Here is a 14,511-nt window from a genome sequence, read left to right on the forward strand (position 1 = left end):
ATCCAACATCTCCATGACCATCTCATAGCTCTCCACCCAAGTCTCTGGAGGTTGATCCGCTGTGTAATTTGGTACCTTGCGCGGGCCTTTGAAATCCTTGGGCAGGCGCACATTGCGTAAAGCGGGGATAAGGCAAGGCACCCCCAAAGAACTGGAAGCAACACCAGGTTCGATCGAGATGGTTGGACGAACCGGCGTGAGCTGCCGAGCCTGATGCTGTGCGGCTAACTCGGCCTCCCTGCGCGCTCGGGCCCGGTTCACCACTTCCTGAGCGTCATCAGCACCACCCGTTGGGTTGTTGCCACGGGGTGCTCCACGTCGTTCGTTACTCGACACTGCTGGTTCCTCCATATGCCTGCTATAGCTCCGGCTTGGACGGGGGGTCGAGTGGATCCGGTCACGGCTGTACGAGTACGCTTCTTGTTGGGCCAAAGCTGTCCTCAGCAGTTCCTTGACCCGTCGCGTCTCTACTGCCTGCGGCGAGTCACCTTCAATTGGAATGGCCTCCAGCCGTGCAGCAGCGGCAACAAGATTGTCCATTGGGTTGGAGTAATGACCCGGAGGTGTTAAAGCATCCTGAGGTATAACGGTGTTTTGACGAGGCGGGTTCATCTGACGGGGCTGAACCGGTGCACCGCTCCCAGGGGCTTCTGCCCGGTTCCCCTCCAGCGGATTGCCGGTTCTTGGTCCTGGAGTGTTGAAAAGGTCTTTGGCCTCGAAAACCGGAGGTAAGCGGGATCGGTGCTTCCTCCTCATGACTTCATGCGACGTGCTCTGGTCCAACATAAGCCTGTAGGCCTGTGCGTCTAAAGCGGCCCGCTCCCCGGCCATTCTGGTGTCCTCAGCCGCTAGATCCGTCTTGGCCTGGGTGATTTGTTCCTTTACCTTTGCAATCTCCGCGTTATGAGCGTCCTGATCTGGCGGATTAACTTCTGCTATAAGCACAACCAATGCATCAAATAGTTCTGACAGAACCTGAGCCGGCGGGCGCACAGGGCCTCCTGCCCCGGCAGCTGTTGCCGCTGCTGAACCGGAGATCGTTGCCGTGGCTGTCGAAGAATGAAGCGCTGCTTGTGTTCCGGTCATGAATATCCCAACCCGTTTAGGCAGATTAGAGGGGTCCGGAATACTGTCACCATCGGAACATCTCTCAATCCGGCCATCTTGTAGCTGATAAAGAGATTTGGTTTCTCCGGTCGAAGATTCGTCACCGAAACATACGGCAGTCGCCCCGCGAAGCTCCGATCCGTCCTCATAACTCCCTCCATGGATCATTCCCACGAAGGCACGCTTCATGGCCGGTTTAACCCGGGCGGATCATGCACGTTGAGCCGTCTCGACGAGGTCGGTGCAGATGTCCGGCTCAGGGCCCGGTTCACCGATCTTGCCAATGAAAACGTGAATGCTACCAAAGGGGACCCGGTACCCATACTCAATTGAGCCGGCCTCGGGGCCCCAGCCTGCGTCGTCGATGTAGAGCTTGCCGCGACGACTCTTAGTCAACTGCCTACAGCGTAGCCCTCGAGTCCTTCAAAGCGGCCCTCCAAGAACCGGAAACCATCGTGCGATAGCCCCACGGTGGGCGCCAACTGTCATGGTTTTGTCACGACAGATGTCCTAGAGAAAGGACTTAGTCGTGGAGCCATCGCGACGGGTTAGCTTGAAGGGGTTAAAGCGGACACAAGGACGCAAGAGGATTTATACTAGTTTGGCCCCTTCGATGAAGGTAAAAGCCTACGTCTAGTTGTGATGGAATTGATGGGTGTTTCGATGACTAGGGAGCAAACAAGCTTCGCCTATGTCTTGGGTTGTGTCTGTTGTCCTTGAACCGCCGCCGGGTCGTCCCCTTATATACATGGGTGACGCCCATCGGTTTACAGAGTCCCAACACCGGCTCATAGATGTGTTCGGTTTGGTCTCTACTTATTCCTAACTTACAATACAAGTTACATATTCATGCCGGTTTACAGCTATAGGCTCTCAACTGATTATGGGTCTTGAGCCCTCATCTATCTTCATGGGCTTTAACCTGCTTAACTACTGATGAAGTTAATCCTGCCCAGATAGGCCGGTTTACACCCAGTAGTAATATCCCCAACACCACCCATAGGCGCAAGCATGTTTGGTCTTCCACCGAATTATGGTTCGACGCCCATCCCACAAGTTGCACCACTAGCTAATACTTAGGTTGCTCCTATGTCATTGCCACAAACATCTTCGTCTACCTCGGATCCAATTTTAGCCAAATTAAGGGAGGATTTGCATAAGATGTTTCTAGAAAGTTTCGGAAACGAGCCGAAAGTAAAGAGTCGTGTATACCAAATGACTTATCCTGAACACTTCGATGCAATTTCTTACCCTCAAGGTTATAAGGTTCCTGATTTTGTTAAATTTAGTGGTGAGGGTACAAAAACAACTTGGGAGCATGTGAGTCAGTATCTAGCATAGTTGGGTGAAGCAGGTTCCACAGAAGAGTTGAAAGTGCGTTTATTTCCCTTGTCTTTAACTGGCACCACATTTTCATGGTTTGCTGCTTTACCACATCATTCAATTCTCTTATGGTTGCAATTAGAGCAAAAGTTTCATGATCACTTTTATAGCAGCGATAATGAGCTGAAGTTGTCACATCTTACATCGGTTAGGCAAAAACATGATGAATCAGTCACCGATTATGTCAAGAGATTTAGAGATATATAAAACCGATGTTATAGCTTAGTGATAACTGAGAGAGACTTGGCGGATCTTGTTCTTAATGGTTTGAAAACTCACATTAAAGAGAGGTTAGAAAGTTATGAGTTTTTGAGCATTAATCAAGTCTTACAAAAAGCTTTGGCCCAAGAGAGTCGAAGTAAAGAGGTCCATAGGTCTATAACCGATCGTCCTAGAATGCATATGGTTGAACACAATGATGATAATTCAGACGATGAGGTTGATGTCTATACTACTGAATTTGTTTGGTCCTCAAAGGCCAAACCCTATATGTGCAATGCTCTTAAGCTGATTCACAAGAACCGTGATGAGGAGATGAGGTTTACTTTTGATATATCAAAGTGTGATAAAATATTTGATGCTCTCTTGCAAGACAAGGTGATTAGAATATCACACACCATACCGCCGTTTGAGGAGCTAAAACGGCGTGCTTATTGCAAGTACCATAATTCATTTTCTCATGCTACTAATGTTTGCAATGTTTTTCGATGACAGATACAATCGGCCATTAATGACGGACGATTGAATTTTGCTGAGATGCAAGTTGATAAACAACCCTTCCCGATAAACACCATGGACTTGGAGGGAAAGAAAATGTTGATTCGGCCTACCATAGCCGAATCTGCTAATAAAGATGTCTTGTTATTGGTGAACCCAAGAATGGCAAGGAGGGCGACAAAGTCTTGGGATGAGAGGTTGTGCTTGATAAGCAACCTGATGGCAAGGAAGTATTGAGGATCACCGTAAAAAATCCTGCACTCAGGGGGCAACCACCAGTACAAAAAGATACTCATGTTAAATTTATCAAGCCCAAAAATTCAGAAGTTGGCAAGTGGGGAAAGAGTGAAGCTAAGCGCAAGCAAATCAAGCCAACTTTTGATATGTTGCTATCCAAATATGCAAGTCAAGCGACCGGTTCTAGCTCTAATCGTCCATCACATTCAAAGCGTTCAAGATCACCTCCAGAACAAGAGTTTCGATGCTATGCAAGGCCATATGGGTCATGGGCACAAACACCATGGATGTCACAACCCCCTATGCGCCATATTACATGGGAGGTTTCAATGGTGGATGGGGGCAGCCCCCAATGGCTCCTTATGCTTTTCATATGGGGTGGGCAGCACCTAGAAGGCCTGCTCGCGAGAGGCTTTATTATCCCAAACAAGGCCGTTTGAGCTATGGTGCTAATCGGACAACAAAAATTTCTCCAAGCAAAGCCAAACCTAGGGATCTCAAATATACTCAACCTAAGTGGTGTCCTCCCAGTTTAACTAAGACCATGAAAAGGAGATTACACCGTATGAGGAACCACGAGAAGGTAGAGCGAAAAGAAGAAAAGCAAAGGGACAAATTGTTTCATGAAATTCGGCCCATGACACTCACAAAACAAGTGTGGAGGCCTAAACAAAAAGAAAATACAGATGCTTCTACATTAACTACAGCAACACCTTCACCACCAAAAGAGGATGATGCGACCCCTATTACATCGTCCACATCACCTGAAACACCCCCTTCAATTGAGGAGACTTTAAGCCCAATATGCACATTGGGGGATGAAGATGAGATGGTGGATTACGAATCTATGCCGGTTCGGGAAGGTATGGATATTAATATGGTGTATTACTTACCTACTGAGTTTCGTGCTATAGGTGAAGAAGGGGAGGTAGCCCAACTAGATTTTGGTCCTAAGAACGCTATCTTTGAGAAACCAAAAGAACCGGTGAAACACTTGAAGCCATTGTACCTCAAAGGTCATATTAACGGATCACCGGTTGCTAGGATGCTCGTTGATGGTGGTGCTGTGGTAAATCTTATGCCCTACTCGGTCTTCAACAAGTTGGGGTTAGATGATGATGCATTGATGAAGACCAATATGGTACTTAATGGGTTTGAGGGTAAAGAAAAGACAGAGGCCAAAGGTGTGATGTGCATGGAACTCACCGTGGGAAGCAAAACTTTGGCCACCACATTCTTCATCGCCGAGGTGCAAGGTAACTATAATGTTATATTAGGTCGCGATTGGGTTCATGCTAACCAATGTGTGCCATCTACCATGCATCAATTCTTAATACAATGGGTCGATGATGAGGTAGAAGTCATTCACGCGGATAATTCGGCTTGTGTTGCTTTGGCCGATGAATCAGTGGATTGGAATCATCCCGATGTTACTTGCTTAACAGGGCGTGACCTCTCGGAGTTTTATTTCCTTAGTGCTACGAGGAACGGGTTCATTCCCATCTCTTTAAAGCCGATTGGTGGTAATCGGTTCCAAGTTATGATGTAAACAAGAAGTTAAAATCAATGGCCGATATTGAATTATCGCTCTAAGAACATAAAATGGACGATGGAGTGTTGACATCATCTTTAAAAAAAGCATCGTGGAAGTTATTTTTTGGCACACAAGTTTGCCGAAAAACAAGGGGCATGTGTTGACACCAGATTTTGGCACGACCAAGAACATAATTATGATGGACTCAAATGGAGAAGTGTTCAAAGTGAGAAAGTTCCGTATCGTCAAAAGGAGAAACTTTGATATTTGGGCCATAGCCATGCGGTCTCATCTCTAAAGCTGAAGTTGTGTTTGAAGTACTCGGATTTTGCATTCAAAATACTATTCGGCTGATTACGCCCCCAAGATGGCCTCATATGAGAAAAGTTTCTACATGGATTGTCTTCGCCTCGTCGAAACGATTGGTTTTAATATAAAAAACGTCTAGATCGGAGTTCGTATGCAAAATTTAGGGGCAAAACAGTGTGCTGCAAAATTTAGCCCGGAAGTTTCGGGCAAAACTTCCGGGCCAAACCGAAAGTTTGCACGTGGTGCGCCCCGAAAACTGGAATTTTAATATTATTTGCAGATTTGCAGGGCCGATTTCGACATCAAGATGACCTCGGATGAAAGAGTGATGAACTGAAGAGTTTTTCTCCATTGCAAGATCTACAACTTTGCTTTTTGGACCATTGTGATCTGAGGCCATGTGCGACATGCAAGAGCTGTACAAGAGGGATACTTGATGTAATTTTATCCCGGAAGTTCCGGGCTGACCGGAAGTTCCGGCCCTCGTATTCCTAATTAGGTTAACTTTTGATGTTTTGGACAGGATTTGAGTCCTTTTCTTGTACGGAAAGTCCAGCCGCCTTATATATATGTAAGGGGTGACGGCCAGTTGAATAACACCACACAATCGAACAATCAATCTACTTTTACCCTAGTTTTACATCTCTCCCTTGTTCTTTCTCTCTCATTCTTCCTTCGTTATTCGTTGAAGGGCAGCGATCCTCGAGGCTCTAAGGGCGGGCGAACCGACCTAGGGCAGCCCATAGCTGCCGCGCGTCCAGACGGGGTCCCTCCCGGACGCGTGGGGTTTTGGGTCCTGAAAAGCACCCGCCGGATTGCTTGCGTACCGCGCTTCCGGACGGGTCTCTTTGGCGTGAGCTGCGGTGCATCACCCTCGGCGTTGGAGGTACACGGTGACGTGTTCGTGTGCGAACAGTGATCCATATCAACTAAACCATGTCTGATCATCACGTGAGATGGAGTAGTTTTCAATGGTGAACATCACTATGTTGATCATATCTACTATATGATCCACGTTCGACCTTTCCGTCTCAGGGTTTCGAGGCCATATCTGCATATGCTAGGCTCGTCAAGTTTAACCCGAGTGTTCTACACGTGCAAAACTGGCTTGCACCCATTGTATGTGAATGTAGAGCTTACCACACCCGATCAACACGTGGTTTCTTGGCACGATGAACTGTAGCAACGGTGCATACTCAGGGAGAACACTTATATCTTGAAATTTAGTGAGGGATCATCTTATAATGCTACCGCCATACTAAGCAAAATAAGATGCATACAGGATAAAGATCACATGCAATCAAAAAATGTGACATGATATGGCCATCATCATCTTGTGCCTTTGATCTCCATCTCCAAAGCACCGTCATGATCTCCATCATCGCCGACTTGACACCTTGATCTCCATTGTAGCATTGTTGTCGCCTCGCCAACTATCGCTTCTACGACTATCGCTACCGCTTAGTGATAAGGTAAAGCAATTACATGGCGATTGCTTTTCATACAATAAAGCGACAACCATAAGGCTCCTGCCAGTTGCCGATAACTTTTACAAAACATGATCATCTCATACAACAATTTATATATCATCATGTCTTGACCATATCACATCACAACATGCCCTGCAAAAACAAGTTAGACAGCCTCTACTTTGTTGTTGCAAGTTTTACGTGGCTGCTACGGGCTTCTAGCAAGAACCGTTCTTACCTATGCATCAAAACCACAATGATTTTTTGTCAAGTGTGCTGTTTTAACCTTCAACAAGGACCGGGCGTAGTCAAACTTGATTCAACTAAAGTTAGAGAAATAGACACCCGCCAGCCACCTATGTGGAAAGCACGTCGGTAGAACCAGTCTCATGAACGCGGTCATGTAATGTCGGTCCAGGCCGCTTCATCCAACAATACCGTCGAATCAAAGTAAGACGTTGCTGGTAAGCAATATGACTATTATCGCCCACAACTCTTTGTGTTCTACTCGTGCATATAATATCTACCCATAGACCTGCCTCAGATGCCACTATTGGGTAATGCAGTATTTAAAAAAATTCCTACGATCACGCAAGATCTATCTAGGAGATGCATAGCAACGAGAGGGGAGAGTGTGTCCACGTACCCTCGTAGACCAAAAGCGGAAGCGTTTAGTGACACGGTTGATGTAGTCGAACGTCTTCATGATCCAACCGATCCAAGTACTGAATGTACGGCACCTCCGTGTTCAGCACACGTTCAGCACGATGACGTCCCTCGAGCTCTTGATCCAGTTGAGAACAAGGGAGAGTTCCGTCAGCACAACGGCGTGGCGACGGTGATGATGAAGTTACTGGCGCAGGGCTTAGCCTAAGCACTACGACGATATGACCGAGGTGTGTAACCATGGAGGGGGGCACCGCACACGGCTAAGGGATGACTTGGTGTCTCTTTGGGGTGCCCCTGCCCACGTATATAAAGGAGGGAGGGAGAGAGGCCGGCCCTCCTAGGGGCGTGCCAAGTGTAGGGAGTCCTACTAGGACTCCCAAGTCCTAGTAGGATTCCCTTTACTTTTCGGAGTAGGAAAGAACGAAAGGAAGGAGAGGGAGAAGGAAAGGGGGGCCGCGCCCCCACCCCTTTGATACGTCTCCAACGTATCTATAATTTTTGATTGTTCCATGCTATTATATTATCTGTTTTGGATGTTAATGGGATTATTTATACACTTTTATATTATTTTTGGGACTAACATACTAACCCAAGGCCCAGTGCAAATTGCTGTTTTTTTTGCCTATTTCAGTGTTTCGCAAAAAAGGAATATCAAACGGAATCCAAACGGAATAAAACCTTCGGGAGAGTTATTTTTGGAACAAATGTGATCCAGGGGACTTGGAGTGGATGTCAAGAAACTAACGAGGAGGCCACCAAGCAGGGGGCGCGCCCTCCACCCTCGTGGCCCCCTCGTGGCTCCACCGACCTACTTTTTCCTCCTATATATATATATATCCATATACCCCTAAAACATCCAGGAGCACCACAAAACCCTATTTCCACCGCCGCAACCTTCTGTACCCAAGAGATCCCATCTTGGGGCCTTTTTCGGAGCTCTGCCGGAGGGGGAATCGATCACGGAGGGCCTCTACATCAACTCCATGGCCTCTCCGATGATGTGTGAGTAGTTTACCTCAGACCTTCGGGTCCATAGTTATTAGCTAGATGGCTTCTTCTATCTCTTTGGATCTCAATACAATGTTCTCCTCGATCTTCCTGGAGATCTATTTGATGTAACTCTTTTTGCAGTGGGTTTGTCGAGATCCGATGAATTGTGGGTTTATGATCAAGTTTATCTATGAACAATATTTGATTCTTCTCTGAAATCTTTTATGTATGATTGGTTATCTTTGCAAGTCACTTTAAATTATCAGTTTGGTATGGCCTACTAGATTGATCTTTCTTGCAATGGGAGAAGTGCTTAGCTTTAGGTTCAATCTTGTGGTGTCCTTTCCCAGTGACAGCAGGGGCAGCAAGGCACGTATTGTATTGTTGCCATCGAGGATAAAAAGATGGGGTTTATATCTATAACACCCCGGTGTAATGATGCTACAGTAACCCCTGGGGTTAAGTTAATAATTTTACTAAATAAGTGTTTGATCATCATTGTTTCCTCTCTCAAAAAAAATTCCAGTTGAATTCATTTTCAAATTATGAGTGAAATTCAAAATGCTCAGACATGAAAACTAAAATGTTCATCATGTGGAAAGTATTCTTCTGGTAATATTGGTGGTGAACCAACATTTTTGCAAAATTCCTAAGTGGCCTAAAATAGCTAAAACAAAAAAGCTTTAAAAAAAGGAAAAGGGAGAGAGAGAAGGCCCCTGACTCCCCGTGGGCCTCGGCCCACCCCTCCACCTGAGCTAGCCCACCTAACCCCCACGGCCCAACTCCCTGCACCGGTTGCCTCACCCTCCTTCCCGTTCCTCGGACTAGGCCGCTACAGGGCGCTCCCGCCCATGGTCGGCGCCGCACCACCTCGTCGACGACACGTTAGAGGACAAGGCCGCCCCGACGCCTCGGCCTCCACCCATCTCTCCCACTTGCTCCCTCTCTCTCTACCTCTCCCTCTCCCCACCAGATCCCCTCTCGAGCTCTCTCCCTCTCCTCTGAGCGCCGTCGCTGCTGCGTCTTCGTCATCTCTGCGGCCACCATGCCTTTGACGCGTCCTGGCCGTGCTCGTCGGCATCGCCGTGGACTCCCTCATCTTCTGGAGCCGCTGGAAGGAGTCGAGGAGCTCTGCATCACCGACCACGTCATCGTCTTCCTCGGGTCGCCGGCGATCCCCTTCTTACCCGACGATGTTCTGCTGCTCCTAAGCATTCACGGGGCCACCGTGTGCCCGCTAGGTGAGCCTCCGCATCGCTCCCTTCCCTCTCTCTCTCACGCTCTAGTGCGCTCTGTCGCCGTCCCCGTGGAGGTGAACTCCGCCGCCCGCCATGGCCGCCGCCCGCGTGTCGTGCGCTCTCCCGAGCCCCAGCGCAAGTCACCGGCGTGCTCCAGGACGCGCACAACACCCAGTCGCCGCCCCAACCGCACCCCTAGGCCGCTCCTGCCGCGTTTCGAACGAAGCCCGAACACCACCGCTGCCACGGCTTGTCGCCGACGCCGTCTCCGGCCGCCCCCGGCCCGGCTACCACCCCAGTTTGATGCGGCTCATCGTCCTCGACCAAACAAACCCCTCCGAGCGTGTCAAACGGACGACGGGGGATGAATCCCACGCGTCGCCGCTGCCTCCTATGGTCGCCGGTGTTGCTCCGGCCGCCGTGCTGACCTGGCACGGATGTGGCCCTGTGGGGCCCACCCAAGTGAGGCTGCCAGTGGGCCCCGGCGCCCCAATTGACCACGTTGACTCTGGTCAACGCAGTTACTGTGCATGACCCGTGGGCCCCATCCGCTAATTAGGCTAACTAAACGTTTTTATAAATGTTAGACTAATTATTCACTGACATGTGGGGCCCAACTGCTAATTAACCCCTGTTCAATTAAAATAACCCACTGTTAGCCCTCTGTCTATGACATGTAGGACCCACTGGTCAGGTTTGACCCGGTTAGCGTGTATGTTGACTGTTGACGTCATCAACACGTCATGCTGACGTCATATTCTCTTTTCTGTTATTTTAATAATTCCAGAATATTGCTTTAATCTGTGAAAAATCATAGAAAATAAACTGTATCTCCGATGAAAATGTTTTCTATATGAAAGTTGCTCAGAAAAATCCAATGAATCCAAATGCGTGGTCCATTCACCTATCACATGCCCCTAGCATGCTGAACATGGAACCGTCCCCTCTCTTTCATCTGTCTAGAATCCGCCTAACGCCGGGAATTCATCCTCGGATGTTTATCCCCTCCATCTGCAACATGTAGTACTACGTTAGGGAAACCCTAGCTCTGCCTATCATCATGTTATGCCTTGTGATGCATTGTTTGATCTGTATTTACTATTTCTTCCCCCTCTTCTCTCCGGTAGACCCCGAGACCGATGTTGCCCCTGTGATCGACTACGTCGACGACGACCCCTCCTTGCCAGAGAAACCAGGCAAGCAAACCCCCCTTGAGCATTCCGATATCGTCCATTTCTTTCCCCTCATGCTTGCATTAGAACTGCTACTGCTTTCTGTATGATCCTACTCTGATACATAGCCTGTTGTTGTTACCTGCTTTCATACCTTACCTGCTTATCCTAAACTGCTTAGTATAGGTTGGTTAGTGATCCATCAGTGACCCCACCTTGTCCCAGTTGCCTCGTTTTATGTTTGATGACTCGATCAACGTGATCGATGTCCAGGCCCCGGCACCGCACATCACCCCCCTAGTGTATGACTCTGCAGAGTTACTATCGAGTGCTAAGGGTGGAACCTCTTACGTCACTCCCGAAGAGATCTCTGTAGTGTAACTATTCGGTTGTGGTCATCGAGGGTGATTTCCTCCTTAACCACTTCCGATACGGCTCTGTCGTGCAACCCCTCAAGTGTGAACCTCGAGGGTGGATCCTCTTACGTCCACCTTGATGATTACATCGAGTGGAATTCACCGGGGGTGATTCCTCGGGTTTTCCCCTTGGTGTTAGACACACAGTTACTATGGTTACTATGAATTTACACTGAACCATGTTACTAAGGACGGGTCAGCCTTGAGGGGTACCCGCGCGAGCTTAATAGTGAGTGATGTGGAGTCGGGTTGACCTGGAAGGTGCCTGCGAGATACTTACGAGGCGTGACCGGGCATTCTTAGCCCTTGCCGCAAGTACTTGAGACGGGGCGACGGGGTCACATCTTTCGTGAGTCTCTGCTTGTTACTGCGCGTTCCTAATCCACTATGATTTGGATATTTGATCCGAGGGGCCTTTGGCTGATAACACTAACCATCATGTGGGCATTGTATGGGCGTTCTGCGTCGTATGCATCAGCCGAAGCTTAATAGACGTCAGCGACTGAGCGGCGCGCGCCGGGTTGGACTGGTAAGCTCGTGCCTTTTTCAGGAGGTAGCTAGGTCTGCTCACCGGCCGCACACGCAATGTGCAGGAGTTCCCAGGGCGATGGCCCATGACCCCTGGGGGCATAGGTTTAGTCCGGCGTGCTGACCTCTCTATTAAGCCTAGGTCGGGTTGCGGCTTATTGTTTGGCCGAGGCCGGGCATGACCTAGGAAAGTGTGTCCGGTCGGAGTTAATCGAGTGTGGTGGGTAAGTTGGTGCACCCCTGTAGGGAAGAAAACATCTATTGATAGCCTGTCCTACGGTAATGGCCACTTGGAGTTGTATCCCGATAGATACAACTAGAACTGGATACTTGTGATGAGAACTGGATGGTGATAAGATTTGGATTGTGACGACACTTGGATAGTATGGCTCTGGGATTGCTTTCTTGCTGGGAGTCGAGAAAGGATCTCTGGCCGAGGTTGATAACACCACTACTTTACATTATGGTGATCTGTACTCTTCTATATGCTGCAAGATGCTTGAAGATGCTAGTCTTCGATAGGCTAGGCTTTCCCCTTCCCTTCTGGCATTCTATAGTTTAATCCACAGATACAACCCATTCCTTTGATACAGATGCATACTTAGTTTAGATCTGATGTAAGTCTTGCGAGTACTTTGAATGAGTACTCACGGTTGCTTTGCTACTTCTTTTTCCCCCATACCTGATTATTGCGACCAGATGACGGATCCCAGGAGCCAGACGACACCACTGATGACTACTACTACCCGGAGGATGCCTACTACTATGTGAAGACCGCAGACGACTAGGAGTAGTTAGGAGGATCCCAGGCAGGAGGCCTTGCCTTTTCGATCGTTGTTGCTTTTGTGCTAGCCTTCTTAAGGCAAACTTGTCTAACTTATGTCTGTGCTTAGATATTGTTGCTTCCGCTGACTCTTGTGTATTCAAGCTTATGTATTCGAGCCCTTGAGGCCCCTGGCTTGTAATATAAAGCTTGTATTATTTTAATTTGTGTCTAGAGTTGTGTTGTGATATCTTCCTGTGAGTCCTTGATCTTGATCGTACACATTTGCGTGTATTATTAGTGTATGATTGAATCGAGGGCGTCACAAGTTGGTATCAGAGCCGACTGTCTGTAGGTATCCCCTTTCCAACTCCTTGGCCAAAGTTGAGTCTAGCCAGTACAAAATCTTTTACTAACATGGCTGTGTGTCTTACGGGCCCACGTCGCCATATGGGTGGTATTAGGATCTTTTATTCCTCGTCTATACTCTGGGACTCTGATCTTTCTTCTATTCAGGTTAAAAAGGTTTTACTAATTGTAACATTAGGATCCCGTGACCACATTCACCCCAAAGCTGGATAAGCCATAGTTTTCCTTAGAATAGTATTCTGGATAGTACACACACCGTCGTGGTGAGAACGAAGTGGTATCCATCGTACCTCTTTCATTATGCATGTCTCATCATGAATGATCCTTGTTTTTACAAATGCTCAATGCTGAACTACCCCCTGTTATATGTTATCAGGATGGTTAGACCCGCTGGTCATGGCCGTGGTGCCAACGATCCACCACCGCTCGAATTCTTTACTGGAATGATGCAACAATTTGAGCTGAACCGCCAGTTCATGGAAGGAATGATGGCTCAGTTTCCTCGTCCGAACATGAATCAACAGCCAACCCCAGTAACTCTGCAGGACTTCATGCGTCTCAACCCAACTATTTACCGCAGCTCAACTCAACCCCTTGATGCTGATGACTGGCTCCGCGACATCACATATGAGATGGAGTCTGCTAGTGTGGCCCCTGCTAGCTATGTCACCTTTGCATCTTTCTTTCTGAAGGGTCCCGCTGCTTAATGGTGGGACAGCCACAGGCCTACCCTGCCTGCTGGAACGGTCATCACTTGGCCAGATTTCCAAGCTGCTTTCCATGCCCGCTTCATTCCTCAAGGAATCATGGACAAGAAGAAGCGCGAGTTCCGCAACCTCACCCAAGGCAACAATACTGTAGATGCTTATTAGTGGGAATTTCTGGACTTGTCTTATGCTGAAGAAGACATTGCAACTGATGCTCGTAGGCAAGAAAAGTTCCGTGATGGACTTCACCCTGATATTAAGCTAGCACTGCTTGCTCATGACTTTGCCGAATTCGCCACCTTGGTGAACAAGGCTATTCAGGTTGAGACTGGTCTTCAGGAACACCAGGGATCCCTTAGGCGCAGCCGTGACGCTGGCTCATCTTCAGGCCCGTCAACACAGAAGCGTCGGATATGGATTCCCCACAGCATGTATCGTCCAACTGCACCTACACCAAGACAGTCCTATGCTGCTTCGCGTTTGCCTCCTCCGCCAATGAGGCAGCCTCTTCGGACTGCACCACCCCAAGCGCCTGCTACCAATCCCAATGATGGTATGTGCTTCAGATGTGGCCGTCCAGGTCACCTTGCCAAAGAGTGCAATCAGAAAAGGAACCAGCTGGCTTTGCCTTCAACTGGCCGTAACAACCAGCCCCACAACAACAATGCCAGACCTTATGGTCGTGGTCAGGCTAATCATATTGATCTGAATGACGCTCAAGACCAGCCTGCTACTGTGATGGGTACTCTCCTTATTAATTTAGTACCAGCATCTGTTTTATTTGATTCGAGAGCATCACATTCATTCATGTCAGAAAATTTTGCATATGCACACGATATTTGACGCGAGCCCATGAACACTCCGATAGTGGCACGCACCCCTGTGGGTCAGTGTCGAACTACC

The sequence above is a fragment of the Triticum urartu genome, chromosome 5A (genome assembly GCF_056163025.1).
Source record: "Triticum urartu cultivar PI428250 chromosome 5A, HENAU_Tu73, whole genome shotgun sequence".
Classification (NCBI taxonomy): Eukaryota; Viridiplantae; Streptophyta; class Magnoliopsida; order Poales; family Poaceae; genus Triticum; species Triticum urartu.